The sequence below is a fragment of the Cupressus sempervirens genome, chromosome 4 (assembly GCF_028749045.1).
Source record: "Cupressus sempervirens isolate cs-2001-9-10 chromosome 4, ASM2874904v1, whole genome shotgun sequence".
Taxonomy (NCBI): domain Eukaryota; kingdom Viridiplantae; phylum Streptophyta; class Pinopsida; order Cupressales; family Cupressaceae; genus Cupressus; species Cupressus sempervirens.
In genome coordinates this window covers 177,973,546-177,987,949 of record NC_143121.1, presented here as the reverse complement: position 1 = coordinate 177,987,949, position 14,404 = coordinate 177,973,546, and positions in this window count along the sequence as shown.

The window sequence follows — 14,404 nt, the reverse complement described above, 5'->3', positions numbered from 1 at the left end:
CCTTGTGTACCCTCCTATGATGGAAAGAGATCTTGCTTGATGATGTCTTTTGGGGCCACCCTCTTGATGTCATTAGAAGATGCATCTCCTAAAATCTTAGCTCTAAGCTCCCTAGATATGGTAGCTAATACATTAGGGGTAAATGAATGATGAGCTCTAAATCTAGTAGTTAGATCCTATAAAATCTTACATATGGTAGCACATATGTCTCTATATAGACCATCATCAGAGGATAATATAGACTGCTCTAATCTAACAACCTCCTGCTCTGCAAATGCAAATAATGCATTGATATCGATGCATGGAGGTGGCACATCAAGAGCTACAATAGGACCTCCAACAAGAGTTGTAGGTGTAGGACCTCCAATAAGAGCCACACCAGGAGCCACGCTAGGACCTACACCACCTAGAACTGCACTAGTAGCCACACTAGGAGCCACAACATGAGCCCCACTATGAGCCTTATTATGAGCCACAACATGAGTCCTACCATGAGCCGTAGCACGAGCCCTACATGAGCAACATGAAAAATTGCATGAGGACCTATAGTAGGAACCGTATCAAGTGCCACAGTAGGAATCACATCACGAGTTGCAGCAAGAGTCACAACAGGAGTAACAATAAGAGCCTCATCAGTGCCCTCAGGATGATGAGCAAGCTAATCGTGTGAAGTGATATCTGTATAATGATGGAGCTAATATATATTGTAAATTTACACTTATAATGTCTATATGTACATGTCTAGTCTAGTACACAATTTTTTATTTAAATTAAAAGATATGTAATCACATACATCATGTCTAGATAATCTGTAACATGTATCAATAAAATTTATATGATCATACATGAGAGTTACAATTAGAGTTAGAGTTAGGGAACTTGAGTTTTCAGAACTTTAGGATTAAAGATTACCTAGGTTTGATTTAAAAGATTCACTTGAGTTAGATTAGGGTTTCATTTAGATTAAAGGGTTTGATTATGGTTTTATTTCTACAGTTACGGTTCGATTAGGGTTTGATTTAGATTATTTAAAGGGTTTGAGTTTTCAGTTCTAGATTACATTAGAGTTTGAGTTAAAGATTAGGGTTTGAGTTTTTAGTTACGATTACATTATCTAGTTTGAAAACTTAGATTAGGGTTTGAGTTTGAAGTTAGGATTATATTAGGGTTTTCCTGTTAGGGTTTGAGTTAGATTAGGGTTTCAATTTGAGTTCTAAACCTAGATTAGATTAGGGATTTAGTTATAGTTTTAAGGTTAGGTTAGGGTTATCTAGTTAGAAATTAATAGGGTTACGATTCTAGATTAGGATTTGAGTTAAAGATTACGGTTTGATTAGGGTTCAAATGATTTAGATTAGGGTTTGAGTTCTAGATTAAAGGGTTTGGTTAGGGTTATAGTTGTACAAATTACTTAAGGTTTGAGTTAGGGTTTGATTTAGATAGGGAACTATGATTCTAGATTAGGGTTTGATTTAAATATTACCTAGTTCACTTGAACTTTATAAATTAGGGTTTGAGTTTTTAATTAGGATTAGATAAAGGATTTGATTACGAAACTTCAAATGATTTAAAGATTAAAGGGTTTTCAAGTTAAAGATTGAAGTACACAATATTCTAGGGTTTGATAAATAGATCTAAGGGTTTGGTTAGGGTTTGATTTAAAGGGAACTTATGTGGTTAGATTAGGGTTTGTGTTAGATTAGGGTTTGATAAGGATTTCATTTGGGTTTGAGTTAGGGTAACTTCAATTAGACTAGGGTTTCAATTTGACGTAGGGTTTAAAGATTAGGATTTCAATTATGGTTAGGGTTAGGTTAGGGTTATCTAGTTAGATTAGGGTTACAATTAAGAGTCTAGGATTTGAGTTAAATATTAAGGTTTGATTAGGGTTCAAATGATTTAGATTAGGGTTTGAGTTCTAGATTAAAGGTTTTGGTTGGGGTTACAATTGTACATTACTTAAGGTTTGAGTTAAAGGGTTTGATTTAGATTAAAGGGTTTGAGTTAAAGATTAGGGTTTGGTTAGGGTTTGATTTCTAGGGTTACAATTAGATTAGGGTTCATGATTTTAGGGTTTGATTTAAAGAAATTAGGGTTTGAGTAAATATTAGGGTTTGATTTTTTAGTTAGGAAATTAGATTAGGGTTTTATTATGGTTTGATTTCTAGATTAGGGTTTGAGTTAAAGATTAGGGTACATGTACATGTAATTAGGGTTTGATTTAGATTAGGGTTTGGTTAGGGTTTGATTTATAGGGTCACTATTAGATTTTAGGGTTTGTGTTAGATTAGGGTTTGATTCAAGGATTTCATTTAGATTAGGGTTTGCATTAGATTAGGGTTAGAGTTTTCATTTAGGATTAGAGTAAAGGGTTTCAGTTTTCAATTACAATTAGATTACGGTTTGAGTAAAGGTTTGGTTAGGGTTTGATTTCTAGGGTTAGCTTAGATTAGGTTTGAGTTAGATTCTAGGGTTTGATTTAGATAGGGTTTCATTTAAAGATTAAAGGGTTTGAGTTAGATCAGGTTTTGGTTACAGTTTGATTTCTAGAGTTATGATTAGATTGGAGTTTTTAGTTAGATTAGGGTTCATGATTAGGGTTTGAGTTAGATCTAAGGGTTTCAATTTTTTAGTTAGGATTAGATTAGGGTTATGATTCTAGGGTTACATTAGCCTCTTTTAATTATAGAACTCTAGGGTTAGATTAGCATTAAAGAGTTTTCAAGTTAGGGTAGAGTTCGAGTTTAAGTTAGAAATTAGGGTTAGAGTTAAAGTTAGGGTTAGGGTTATGGTTATGGTTTGTGTTAAAGGGTTGGAGATAGCTCGTTCTAATATTTTCTAATTTTCTACACTAATTTTTTTTTGTCTAATTTTTTTCTAACATTTCAAGTTTAATGTTTTTCCTAATATTTTGTAATGTTTTTTTCAAATGTTTTATAATGTTTTTCTAATATAAAATGTTTTTTCTAATATTTTTTAATGTTATATAGTAATTTATTTTTCTAATATTGTAGATTAACTTTTTTTAATATTTCACTTAGTAATGTTTTTCTAATAAAGACTTATTATTATTATTTTTTAATTCTAATATTTTCTAATATTTTTTCTAGTATTTCTCTAATATTTTCTAATGTTTTTCTAATATTTAAATGTAATATTTCTTCTAATGTTTTTCTAATAAAACTAGTATTTTTCTAAATTTGTTTTTTCTAACGTTTTTATAATAAAACTAATATTTTTCTAAATTTGTTTATAATTTTAAAAAAATGTTTTTCTAATAAAACTAATATTTTTCTAATTTCGTTTCTAATATTCTATGTTACTAGTACATTAGTTTTTTTTAAAAATATTTCACTTAGTAATATTTTTCTAATAATTCTATTCTATTGTTTTTAAAATATTTTCTAATTTTGAAGACTAATATTTTAAAAAATATTTTCTAATATTTTCTAATTTTTTTTCTAATATTTTTCTAATGTTTTTTCTAATATTTTCTCATATTTTCCAAAGTAATATATTTTCTAATGTTTTTCTAATATTTAAATGTAATGGTTTTTTCTAATGCTTTTCTAGTAAAACTAATATTTTTCTAAATTTGTTTCTAATTAAACTAATATTTTGTAATAAAACTAATATTTTCCAATTTATTTTCTTTAATATTACTAGTACACTATTTTTTTTTTAATATTTTGTAATATTTTTATAATATATTGTAATATTTTTCTAATATTTTGTAGACTAATGTTTTTAAAAATATTTTCTAATATTTTCTAATATAAATATAATGCTTTTTCTAATGTTTTTCTAATAAAACTAATATTTTTCTAAATTTGTTTCCTAAAGTTATACTAATATTTTTTTGGTATTCTAGATTAACCTTTTTCTAATATTTTCTAATATTTTTCTAATATTCTAAACAATTGTTTTACTAATATTTTCTAATATTTATCTAATTTAACACTAATTTTTTTCTAAATTTGTTTTATAATGCTAAATTAATATTTTTCTAATATATAACTAACATATACAAAAAAACTTATAAACGTTGAACTAACAGAATTAAGTAACATAAATAAACAATAAAAATATTAAATTAACATGAAAATATGTTTTGAAAACATAAAAAACATTCAAATAATAACATATAAACATATCCGAAACAGTGCAACAACGAAAATTTAGAGGAGAATGATGGAAAATGATGTGGCATGCTTACCAATCCAATATGTTCGCTCCAACTTCCAGATTGAATTCATCTCACCATAAAAATGAACGGTAAAATGGGAAAATAGGGTTTTTCAAAGCAAAATCACCGTAAAATATGTTTGGGTGAACATATTAATGAGGTATGTTTTCCCAAACATACCTCATATATATGAAATATGTTCATGCAAACATATTTTTTTATTATGTTCACATGAACATAATTGTGAACATATGATAAATATGATCATTGGATTTTGCAATATTTTTTCGATTTCCTTCATCCCACAAAAGTGGAACACATTATTGTGGGTTCACCCCACAATAGTTAAGGATTTTTAGACTACGAAGCTACAAATAGTAGCCTAAGATCATCAACACATCTTGATTGTCCAATAAAATTAGATCAACATCTGGCGTATTCTTGCTTTTCAAAGATGCGTAAGGTTTACCTAATGTAGGAGTTCAAGCATTCAACATGTGGAGATAGAGGTACCCACAAAGGAAGTCATTGAATGAGTTTAGTGATCGAAAGAAGTTACATTTGGTTCTTTCGATAAAGTGATAAACATTTAAATACAATAGTTAAGGGTAACCTGAGGTTAAGACAACAAAGTCGTGAAAGTAGAGGATCAAATCATTGTAGGCAATTAAAGTTAATCTTGAGTTAGCATTGCAAAGGCACAAATAGTCATTGATCGCATGATTGCAAGTTAGTGCTAGTCAAAGGAAATCTAAGTTGTGATGGTGTGTAGAGAAAACAACATGACATGCGTGGTGGAGAAGATGGACCCACATTGCAGAACAGAACAAAGAGTTAAGATCTTCCATTCTTGGCTATCAGATCTAAAACATCAATGCTTATCACACATTTGCAAGTGAGTAAGCATAATCCATAGTTAACATAGCAAAGCAATGAAAAGTCATAGATTGCATGGTCATTGCGGTAAAAGATAAATCATGAGTTAAAGTAGCGAAGCTATGAAAAGACTAAAGATTGCATGGTCACAAAGGGTTAATCATAACTTGGGGTTGAAGTTGTGAAGGAGTGATAATGGGCATTCATGTGTTTACAACTCAACAAAAAAACAAAAATAGATTGATCGCATTGTCGCATCAGAAGAAGATATCATGTGAATAACAAGAAGCCACAAGGAAAAATAAGGAGCATTATTATGTTTTAATCATAATCGTTAATTTGAGATCGAAGACCAAAATTCAAACTAGCAGCGATCATTGGAATTCAAATTATATAAATTTGGTGCCAATAGAATAGAGAAGAATATGAACCATTTTTGAAGGTTTCTAATCATTTTTGTTTTCTTTATCTCATGTATCAAATTGTAACTAATGACTGTTGGATTTCTGAGTGATTCAAGTGCTATGTTAATATAATTGGCCAAGAACCCTAAGAGGGGGCCTATATATATGAAAATTTCTAAGTTAATAGAAAATATCAACAATTCTGTCTAACTTTTCCCCTGCATTTCCAGATGTTGAGTGAGAATTGAGAGTTAGATAGAACGAAGGATTTGTATGATGTTTGCAGTTAGGTAATGTGATGTTTTGATTCCATTTAGGAGTATTATACCTAGATTCCTTCCATTATCTCCTTCAGCTAAGCTAACCTTGCATTTCAGAGTAGTTTCTATGGGATTGTAGGACAAATGCATTTGGAGTTGTTAATTCCTTGTCAAATTCCATTTTGGTAAACGGTTATGAGTTTAGGTGTATTCCATTTCATCTTTCATGTGTATCTCTTCTCTCTCCCTAGATTGCATTTCATTAGGACTAATATGCATTTAGATTAGAGTAGGAGTAGTATAAGAAGGGCTTTAAGGTAATTGTGATATCCATTCCACTAGGTGTTATAGGTTGCCCAAATCTATTTCTACTTGGGGTGTTTGTAGTTATGAGCATCTTGGTTTATCCTCTTCTACTCTTAGGTTAAGAGCATACCCCCATCCCAATAATCTATTAAAGATACAATTCATTGCATATCTTGCATATAAGAGAGTTGTACCTTATAATTCAGAGGGAAGTCGTATAACACATACACTGACCCATTTGTTGGTGACATCCTTTTGTTTCCTCACATTCTGGGCTTCTAGATTCAAGGTAAAGCCAAGTTAGCAAGAGGGAAAAATTGTTAACCAAGAAATTTATTTGATGATATTTTGTATTTGATATCTATTAGGTATTTGATGGGTATCTGATACCCAATACCTTTGAGATACCTATTAGTTTTGACACAATCAAATATATACTTTAGGATTTGGTTTGGTATTTATATTTTGGACACCAAACCTAGATGATGAACCCCAAAAATATGGTTTCCCTAGTTCCTCCAATCTCTAGACTTTGACCATGAAGGTGAAAAATTTCTTCACCTAAATTTGATGAAATGAAAAGGGTGTCTTAAGGAGAGTATCATCTTTCCATCAATATAATTGTTGTCAAATCTTGAGTTGAATAAGTAATTATTATTTATTTTCTATATGAGTTACCTTTAAAGTCTTGATTGATAGATTGATTAAAAATAGCTATAACTTCCAAACAATATAAATTTATTAAAATTTAAAACATGCACCACATTCTATACTTCCGTGCTACTACAAAAAATAAGTTTTCAATTTGATAAATTTTAGACTATAACTTCCAAACAATATAAATTTATTAAAATTTAAAACATGCACCACATTCTATACTTCCCTGCTACTACAAAAAATAAGTTTTCAATTTGATAAATTTTAGACTAAGTTAAGGTGGTCAAACACAAGAAAAATTATATTATGAAAAAGTTGTAGTAGAAAAATGATAATTAATTATTTTCTTGGAAAATAATTACAAAACAATGTGTGTAGACATGGATCTATTACTTATCTACAACATCTTTATTTTCTTTTAAAATCATTTAATCGTGTTTAATGTGGTTAGGAATACACCATAAAATTTTATTTTTTCAAAAAAGGGATGGTAGCTTAGAATCTATATATATCTTTTTGATACAAGGTTGATAACTTGCTCAAATTTTCACGTCAAATTATCATACTTTATTTTGTTAAAAAATTATTTCCACTTAAGACCATAGCTTGACATACCAAGGCACACACCTTGCTAAACATTATAGAAAGCTCCTTCTATGAGAACACAACCTAGCTCACCATATACATCATATTATCCTTATTAATCAAGTGATCTAAAGTAGTACAACTCTTAATCCAAAGTGCCAACTTTTATATTAATTCAATTTAATTTATATTTTAATAGGAAAAGGGGATCCTCATCCCAAGGATAAATATTCAATGTTAACATTTTATCATGATTTTAATTTTGAGGCTAGACCTATTAAAACATTCAACAATAATATTTCATTAAGGTTTGAATCTTGGTAATACAAACAAGACTACAACTTGCTTAACATACACACCATCTCAATACTAACTTTTAACATTAATTTATCTATATAAATTTAAAAGATTTCATGATAAAATTAGTAAAATATTTTACAAAATTCCAATCATAGAATTAAGACCTAAGCTTCACGACTACATAAATTGCATTAATTTATTATTATTATTATTATAAAATCAAAACTCCCCTCTCATAAAATAATTTATTTTTGTGACAATATTATTGAAATACTTCAGCAAGACTCTTCTATACAATACCACCTAGGTCACAATATATGTTGTTTTCTCCTTATATAAACAATATAAAGTAGGACAACCAAAAGCATTCCATTTGTACAAAGTTAATATACAAATGAAAAACTAAAATCTACTTAAAAAATAAATTCATTTGGAAATAAGAAGTACTTATTTAAGTTGAATTTTCCATTAATTTAATTTTAGGAAAGTAAATTAATAGTTTTAATATTATAAAGGAGTTTATTTCTTGATTAAAACATTAAAATAAGATAAGAAGGCCACAATTTAATGTACCATATTAATTTTCTTTTATTTAATCAATTTTAAAATAAGTCTATACTTTATATATATATATATAAGTTCACGGGTGTAGCTTACGGTTCTTATTGTGGAGACTTTGATTCACATTTCATAGGGGGCATCTTTGTGGAATTCTAAGTTGGGACTCTTGGTCTTCCAATCTATTCTAAGTTGCAACTCTTGCTCTTCCAATTTTTTTTTTTCCTAAAATGACAAAACAACTAAAATTTCATAAAACCACAACTTGAAGTTTTTATATAACTTAGTAATGAAGGAATTCACTAATAAGGTAGAAAAGGAATGCAGTGAAAATTTTGAACATTTTGGGAAAGCCAACATAAAGGTCAAAAAGTTAAGGAATTAGGAAAAAAAACCTTGTGCATTGAAATCTGATGGAAGTGCAAGGAAGCTTGAGCGAAAGAAATGAGTTCATGGATTTATCAAAAGCCCTAATTAATCATATTTGATCTTATTAGTCCCACCTATCTATAGGTGGAGACTATAGTTTTCAATGTCTTCTTTCTATTAGTTCATTCATACCTTAGTTTCTATATAAAGAGTAAATCATTTTTTATATATTATGGTTGTAAGTTTAATGTCTATTAAAATAATTTTTTCCTTATAAAATTTCTAATTTTTAATTGGTGCAATTATTTTTTCCCGTTGATGTTTGTAATTTTCTATTCAAATAATTCCAAAAAAAATGAGCTCAACAATCATGTTAATACATGAAGTGGTGGCAATTGACACAGAGTTCTATGTAGAGTATTTTATGTGGCCTTTTGCATGTTATTTATACATTACTAAAACTTTGTTTTGAAGGTGTACACATTGATAATAGAGTTTTTTTTCTTGCTTATCCTTTTATAATTAGTTTTCTTGAAATATTGTGAATTAAACTTCATTTGTAATATTATACAACTATTTTATTTTTATTTCCAGTTTTTTAAGATTATTCTTTTAATCTAATTTGCTCTTATTATTTTGCTAGTTTAAATTGTAACTATATGACTGGTTTAAACTATTTACAATTAGTATTATCCTTGTCAAAAAGTCATTGTTTGACAACTAATTTGAAGTTTTAATTTGTGACATTTTCTAAAATCTAGTTTTATGACGAATTTTCTAACTTTTTTTAAGTTTTACTTTTCCCTTTTCTATTTAAAATAATTCTTTTAGTAATGGTTATCCTTTTTAGTCCAATTGCAATCAATTATTGGACTCCTAGTTGTAAATACCAATGAATGATATATGTTAGAAAGTCTTTAACAATTATACATACATATATTTTTTCCTATTTCATACTCCATCATTTTTACACAAGGCGGGACTCCAACTCTATAGAGCTCTTGTTCTTCTAAATACATACCCTTTGCCTCCAAAACATGTAAATACTATTAAAATAGAGAAATTATATAGCAGAAACATATTAAAAAAGAAAATAGAAAAGGAAGAAACTAGCAACTTGTTATTCTTGAATAATAGATGTATATTTATACAATAGATTGACCACCAACATTTCTAAATGGATGCTAATTAGATTGACAAAAAAATACTTCATGATTGACAACACACACACAAAAACATGATAGCTAACAAGAACTTATAGAAACCTAACTCAAACACATCTACAACTAGTCATTCTTTAAAACTTAAACTCACTCACACCTGAACCGAACTTAAGTTGCCAACAACTCAAATACGATTTGCCACATGTGCAACAACATTTATTTACTATTGGTGGAACATTAACTCCAACACCCCCACTTAATGTGACAATTAAAGAAAATATTATGTAAAAATTACACTTTGAAAATAGGTCATAGACGAGTAAGACCTCCTCAAGTTGTTCCCAACTGTTGGGATAGTCATGTAGCTATCATCTAGCTTAGAAACACCATTGGACAAATCATATGCACATGAAAATGCCTCCTAGCCCTCGTAAAGGTACACGATACCAAGCTTTCAGATTTTCAAATCTCTATGAACTATTGGACACCAATCCACATGTGTGTCTCATAACCCTCGTAAAGGTATAGTTTCTTTGATCCTATAGCACCTCAGACAATTCGAGAATCCATCTAGCCTCTACCATGTCTTTCCCTATTTTTCAAAGCATTGATCTCTTCAAAATCAAATAAATTCTTCAATGAAATCATAATCATTTGGTGGTTCTTCTCCAGACCTCATCTTCTTAACAACTTCTCTAGCAAATAGAAAAAAGATGACTCTGATACCATATTAAAAAGAAAACAGAGAAGGAAGAAACTTGTTTCCTGTTATTCTTGAATAATAGATTCATATTTATACAATAGATTGACCAACAACATTTATAAATGGCTACTAATTAGATTAACAACAAACTACTTCATGATTGAAAACACACATAAACTTGATAGCTAATGAGAACTTATAGACACCTAACTCAAACACATCTACAACTAGTCATTGCTTATAACTCAAACTCTATGCCTCATACCTAAATTGAAATTATGTTTCCAGCAACTCAAACAAGGTTTTCCACATGTATAGCAACATTTATTTACTACTCCTGGAACATTAACTCCAACAAATACTTCAACATACTTTTCAATTCTACATAATTTCTCAAACCCTACAAGAATATTTTCCACAAAACCAACTATTATTTGTCACAAAAATGGCTATTTTATTATAGATAACTTTGGGTCAAAGTGCTTTGCGTCACAACTGTACATCTATGACATAATTCCCAATAATTGGAATACAATTGCCATTGCAAAATTATGCACTTCAACATTGAATCCCCAAATGGTGTCTACTTTAGGGGGACTCATTTTATTCTTGGCTAACATTTGAAAGAAGTAGTGATAATGGGCAGAGGAAAGAGCTGATGGTTGTGTAACTCTTTACAAAGCATACAATCAAAGCTTCTAGACCCTTCATTGGCTTTGTTGTCTGAAATTGCCAACAACTGTGCAATGGAAATTGTTGTCGACAACATGGCTCTTCATATAAGGTATTTCTCTTTGCACCCACATCAGAGAGTGAAGTTTTTTGGGATTATGATTCTTGTACACCAGCCTGAGAGTGGGCATTTCTTTCAAATATTGGCATTCCTTTTAGTTGATTTGTGTCTAGAAGAAGTGTTTTGTATCGAGGGGTTTTGTATTGGTTGATTGTATGTCAAACAAGTGCCTCTTTCTTGATTTTTTATGATACCCAATGCAATGCCCTATGTAGACCAACCTTGATTTTCCTAGGGATGACATATTTAACTTGTTTGGATTCACTGTCTATGGTGGGAAGATAATTAGGGTTTTAAAAGAAAGAAGAAGGGGATTAGAACTTTTGGTCTCACAACTTGATGAGGGGAATGGGGATTGTTGGGAACCTCGTTTAAATCTAGTGTGTGCAACATTGGGAGGGGTGTGTTTTGTGAGATTGGATGTGGGATGGTCATTTTTAGCAATGGAGAAGAGGGTTTTGGATACTGTGTTTGGTTTCCAAGGTAAAGGAAATATGTGGGCATAAGATGCTTGAGAGGAACATGTGCTTCTTGCTTGCAATGGGAGAGATGGGAATTAGTAGCAACTCAGTTCTTGCAGTACTGGTGAATGTGATGACAAGTACCATTCTAGTGTCACAAATGGAAAGTCTCAACACCCACTTTCAACAAGTTAAGGCAGGGGTCCCATAAAGGTGGCTTGGGCTTTGAACAAGAGGTCACATGATTTTTTTTAAGGGGGCTACAACTTAATTGGAATATTTTCCTAAAAGATAGGAGCTCATACTTTTTAGATGTTTTATTCTGAGCAGGTAAAAAAAGGGTGGGGTTGGAAATAGCCCCACCAGCTTAGGAGAAATTTTTTCCACGTGTCAATAATTTGCTCATCGTTTTCCAACCAAAACAGTCCCACCAAAACAATTTGAAAAGAAATAAAATTTTATTCATTTAATCTTTCATAAGTTTTATTCATGTGACCACCAACTTTCTCAAATGTAGCAACTAAATTTTGTAAGCCAAATGGCATAGAAGTTTCATGGGACTGCTTCCTTTTAAATGTCCCTAAAAAATCTCAGCGGCACGGCTCTATTTTTTTGGAAGAAGGTGCCCATGGAGCCTCAACCTAAATGGATGAATTTCAAACCTCCTGTCTAAGAAGAAACAATAAATAAATAGTATTGATTGATTTTCACTAAAAGATTTGAGATATGCATTGTTGGGATACCTAGTCAAACAATTTATTTATTTTTTAAGAAAACCTACCAATAGAAGAAATTACCTTTTTAGACAATTAATAATGTTAACTTTATGGAAAACTTAAAATATGTTATCCAGGAAAAACAATTCAAAATCAATCTTGATAGGACCTTTTTTGCCCTTTTTCCCTCTCTCTCCTCTCTAAATCTGTTTTTCCAATAAATTAAAAGTTTTCGTAGGCCAATCCTACCAGGTGATAAGTTTGCTTGTTACCACCATAAAACAAAGAAATATCGCTTATATTTTACCAAATTCTCTACTAGATTTTGAAACTTCTGCAATAAATCAAAAATAAATTGATGTTACTTTTAAAAAGCCAAAAAAATATAACAATAAGCCTACTTATCATAGATACTTCTGAGGCATTTGGAACGATGACATTAGAATTTGATCATTTGGGTCTAGTTTTATTTTTTCGGGATATGTGTATACTATTGTCAAAAGAAAAAATTAGTGAAGGGCATTTCCACTTGAGAGAAAAATAGAAGCTCCAATAATGAGCGTCGGATGGGATAAAACTTTAAAGAAATCAATAAGTACTTCTTATGCAACAAAAATAATGACAAAATAATCCACCTGTTAAGCACTGCGCAATTCAATAGCTTCAAATCTTCACAAAATGCTTACGCAATGCATAGAATTGAAAATTTTGTGGGCATTTTAGAATTTTTGGAACAATTGGAGAAATCATTGCACATCCCAACAGTGCTAGGGCCTGACTAAGCTAACTCGCAAATATTAAACTGAATCAATAACAAACATGTCTGGTCTATCATGGATGCAGGTATATCTACAGAAATTATGAGAATTCATGTAGCTCCTTCATTTGACTGAATATTGTGTTGTTCCATACATATGCATGAGAACAGTGTCCTGATGAAATTACTGAGCCAGACATGCCATTAAATCTGCATTCATTTTTCTTGACAATCCTCAATTCTTAGTACGCTTCCATCTTATCTGTAGAATTTGTCCTGCATTTGCATATATCTCTGAGAGATTGCATTAGAAGTTGAATATGAACATAGGACTGCAATAGATTGATGATAGTTGTTTTTCTCTTAGATTTACAGTTTGAACATTGTTGTGAATTTATAATCAGTTGGAAAATGAAAATGGAAGGTACTGGTATGTTGTGATATGTTCAGGCTCCATAACTTAGAGATTTCAGAACAGATCATGTACATCATCTGATTTATCAAATGTCTCTTGAGACAACCAAAAAAATTCAGGATAATGCATAAATGGAGGCCCAAAGTTTTGGGCTCCATCAAAACCTTTGGCAGGTGAAATGAAGAATGCCAGGTTGATATGTACATTCTATCTATGTTTTCTATAGGATCTTCATTAAAACTTGTTTCATCCCCATGCAATGTATTATTTCTCTTGTCCTTCTCTGCAGCAAAAGAATATATATGTACAAATATGGTTTTCAGTAAGACACTTTAGTGTTGATTACATTGTTTGAGATTATTATTACTATCTGTTCAATGTATTGATAAATGCAGTGCATGTGGGTTTTGTAAGCAATTTCAATTATAAAAGGATTTGAGAGAGCTGAGAAACATTTTAATATAAGATTTTTAGAAAGCTGATAAAGAAATACATTCATTGTTATGAGGAAACTGGTTATTAAATTCCCCGTTATGTATCCCATTTGTATAATGAATCTAAATAGGCCGACTGACAAAATCAAGTTCAATATTTACATTGTTATTCCCTCACTTCTCTTGGACTTTACCTGTACAATTTCCTAATATAATATCTATTGCCATCTTTGGCAGCATTGAAAACTTAAGGATTCACCTTTCTCAATTGTTTTCTTCCAAATCTTGCTTCCCTCCTCTCTCTCAAACTTATGAGTTAAATGCATTGCTTGATTCACAGTAAATTTGACAATTCAATCAATTGTTATATCAGCATCTGACCTATGGTTTAATACTCCCTGTGCGCATTCAAAAATTGTCGTTCAGTCTCATCGTTTGGATTAAGCAGATGGAAATCCACT